At 47.4% G+C, this 3833-nt stretch overlaps 1 long non-coding RNA gene across 1 annotated transcript; it reads left to right on the top strand.

Annotated features, from left to right (window-relative positions):
- The first annotated feature begins 3189 nt into the window (after window positions 1-3189).
- LOC125512724 (uncharacterized) lies at window positions 3190-3833 on the top strand. Its single transcript, XR_015607726.1, has 2 exons — window positions 3190-3272; window positions 3487-3833. It is a non-coding gene; the product is annotated as an uncharacterized LOC125512724 (long non-coding RNA).

Genomic DNA, 3833 nt, shown 5'->3' with positions numbered 1-3833 from the left:
ATCTTCAGGGGGAGTTCTTCTATATCTTGCAATCAAATTCCTCAATATTAGTAGTTACACTTCATATGTTTATCCCCATTGAAAATTTAACCTATATTGTCATCAATCACCAAAAAGGGGGAGATTGTAAGTGCATCTAGTGCCCCTTAGTGATTTTGGTGTATTGAAGACTTATAGGTTAAGGGACTAATGTGTTTATGAGTGTACACAGGTCTATAAGTCTATGAGGAGTTTGATATTTATAGAGAAAGTCGACCCCTAAAAATGAAGTTCTTCGTCTGAAGACTTTGGTATTCTGAAGACTTTGAAAGTGAAGAAAATGGTGTGACCTTGAAGACTTGGTATTCATTCGAGGAACATAAAGCGTGAACACTTTTGTTTTCATAGTTTCATTTTCTCTTTCTTGAGTCATAGGAAACACCGTATTGTTAAAGGGGGTCGAGGAAATAGTAAGGAAAATTTTCCATGTGATGCTCAACTCAAAATCCTACACCTACCAATCCCTTCGAGTGAAGCCATTGGAAATCTCATACAGTCCAGTCATATTCTTCAGTGAGAGAGACGAAGTTCTTCTGGTCCCTGAGGAATTTGTTCTGACTGAGGAGTTAGAAATTCGCCAGTGCGGATTTCCTACACAGTGAGGAACATGATAGCCCTGAGGATTTTGTTACTCAAAATTCCGACCGTTGCTGTGCTATGCGCCAGCTGTCCCAAAATATCTATCCACCTAACGGTCATATCATTGAAGGGCATTTATGTCTTATCATGTCAGGCTGCTCCCTAGGCTATAAATAGCCGCCCCCTATAACCACTAGCTGGTTGGCTGCTCCGAGAGAAACTGACACTTGTCATTTGAGAGCAACCCATCCTCCAAGGACTTTGAGCGAAAATCATCAAGTGAGGAAAAACCAAAAAACCCAAAACCCAAACACCTACAAACCCCAAGTGATTGAGCATCACTGAAGAGATTGATCCTGCGTGGATCCGACGCTTGTTACCTTTGAAGAATGTGCTTCTTCCAGACGGTTAGGCGTCATGCTCTAGGGCATCCAAGAGGAATTGTGGATCGCCGAGTGACCAAGTTTGTGAAGGTTTGGAAGTCACCTGAAGACTTACCACGAGTGATTGGACGAGGTCTGTGTGACCTTAGTTCAAGGAGAATACGGTGAGGACTGGGTGTCCTGAGCTACGTGTTCAGGACTGGGTGTCCGGGACTGTGTGTCCTCGAGTTTAAATACTCAGCCGCTCCAACCAGACGTACAACTGAGACAGCAGTTAGAACTGGTCTACCAAATCATTGTCTTCACCAAGCTTACTGGTTCTATTTCCTCAACTCTTTCATTTTCTCATAACTGTGTTGTGTGCTTGTTCATATCTGTGTTTGAAGACTTTGACTGAAGACTTTCTTAATTTCCTCAGTTCAATTTCTTTAGTCTGTTTGTCTTCATCCTGTGTTATCCTGTGTTTACGCTTCTGTACTCTGTGTCTGTCTTCATTTCATCATGATGACTATGCTTGTAATCTGTTATGTTTACTTTTGAGTACTCATTCCGCTGCTGGTAGTTCTTCGCTAAGGAATTTCCTCACCAGCAAATTCCTCAGTGAAGAATTTCATAAAAATCGCCTATTCACCCCCCTCTAGTCGATATAACGCACTTTCACTCCCGCGTCTCAAGGGTGGCGGGGCCCCAACATACGTGGAGGTGCCGCCGATCTAGAAGCGACGGTGTTGGCTTCGACGATGGCGGTGCTCGACCCTGCCTCGGGCCACAGGCGGCGGCTGCGGCGATTGGCCTGAATCGGGCGGCGGCGCGATGCGGTCTTCGGCGGCATGTCATCTGGCTTTAGATTGGCGGCGGTGTCAAGGGCCTGGTGGACTGCTTGGCGGCACCCATGGCAAATCTGTTCTAGCCGGTGTAGCCAGTGGTGGTGTCCATCTTCTTCGTCGGCGGTGGCCGGCCAGAAGCTTGGTGACCGGATCTCGAGATCCATCATCTAGTCCCGGCTGCGAGTTGGGGAGACATGGTTGCCGGTGAAAACTGAGCCGACGGCAGGCGAGGGCGGCGTTCTATGTTGTTAGCTTGATGAAGGCATCGTCTTGTAACTACTGTCGACCCACTCGTGCTGCTCCGGGGGAAACCCTAGGATCTGATGTTCCAGATCAGACGAGGCACTGCGGTGTCGTTTCTCTCTTGGGAGCATCGTTCATGGAGCAGCGCTGGAAGTCAGAGGCAGGAGGTGGAGCGGCTTCGTCTTGCACGGAGCTTCGGTGGAGATGTCAAGTCATGCTTGACCGACAGGTGCTACGTCTTGTCATGCCTGGTCGGCAGGTGCTACGCACGACAGATCTTCCAAGGACTTCAAGCTGTGTCGGCTGGTGGTACTTGGCAGCATGGAGCTGAGGTGTATCAGTGGCGACCGTGACGTGCTCAGCTGTTTGTGCGCAGGGAGGAGGTGCCGTTGGGCGCCGTGGTGGCGTCGATGATAGCTAGACCGAGCAAGGTTGATGCGTCAGTACAGTTCTGAAGATGGAGTGGTGGCAGTTGGCGGCGGCGGCCTCTGAGAGCACGCCGGACCAGTGAGTGCCCAAGACCCGACAAGTGGCTAGGTTGGGGTCTTAGGTCTTAGATGTTAGGCTTGGCTGTGATGTCTGTTTGGTATTAGGCCCTGGCTATCTGCGCCTCTTCATCAACTGGATAGGTGTAGCGACATTTGTTGCTTAGACGGCGGCTTTAGTCTTACTGTTGTATGATTTTATAAGGTCTTGTGAAAATAATTAATAAAGTGACCGTATGCATCGCCCAGATGCAGAGGCCGAGAGTCATTCTCCTTTTCTAAAAAAATGAATATATACCTGACTCGCTCGCAGAAGCAAAGAACATATTCCGAGCCATGCATGGACGATGGCAATCATGCATACACGTGAAATATCTAACTAACAGCAAACCATTCGAATAAAGATAAGACACGGCGTGCTTTGGCACAGAGGAATAAGACAGAGAAAGCAACATATTATTGGCAAAAAAAAAAGATAAAAAAAACCATAAACGAAAGCAACATATTCCAAGGAGAGAAATGGGTAAAGATAAAGATAAGCATCTCTTGTATGGCAAGACTGGTCGTGCAGGGCATGGCAAATGTGCTTGCTTGTGTATATATTACTAGTTCCATGTGCTCCATGCTCTGCAGATATCAAACAATAATCAAACAAGGCCAGGCGGTCGATATCCACGTCGATCTCCGCTTCATCGCCCCTGGCTACGACGTACGAGGTACATTCCTTTACTGACTTCATCACCATATATAAAACTAGGTAGAAAGCACCACAGTGTGTTGAGTAGAGTTTTGAACTTTCTTTTTTCTTCATTTCATTTCCGACTTAGTTCTGCATGAACGTCATTTTCATTTGCACTGCATCAATAGTTGGTTCCATTATCGTCTTATTTTCCTCATCGGGTTATACTGATATTCAAATTTGACCATCAGCGATCATGGCGGATGCTTCTGAGAACTGCGGCAAGGACATCATGAAAGAGTTCTCCAAGCACATAACAGGGCAGCTGTGGCGAGCGGAGGTGATGATGCTCCTCAACGCCATCTTCGCAGGAGTCATAGTTGGAATAGGCGCCTTTGGCCATCGTTATCGCCACTATGGCTTCACCCGCTATCTCTTGCTGGGGGCAACCACCTTGTTCCTACCCATCATATCTTATGTCCTCTCCACACAAGGCTCCACGGGTGATGCGTTTGATATCGTTATCGAACGTGAATTGGTAGCCACTTGTTGGGCAAACGGCATGCACTCATACATGGTCATAGCATCTGCCTGCCTC

Source organism: Triticum urartu, chromosome 6A (genome assembly GCF_056163025.1).
Source record: "Triticum urartu cultivar PI428250 chromosome 6A, HENAU_Tu73, whole genome shotgun sequence".
Taxonomy (NCBI): domain Eukaryota; kingdom Viridiplantae; phylum Streptophyta; class Magnoliopsida; order Poales; family Poaceae; genus Triticum; species Triticum urartu.
This window is presented reverse-complemented; position numbering and strand designations above follow the sequence as displayed.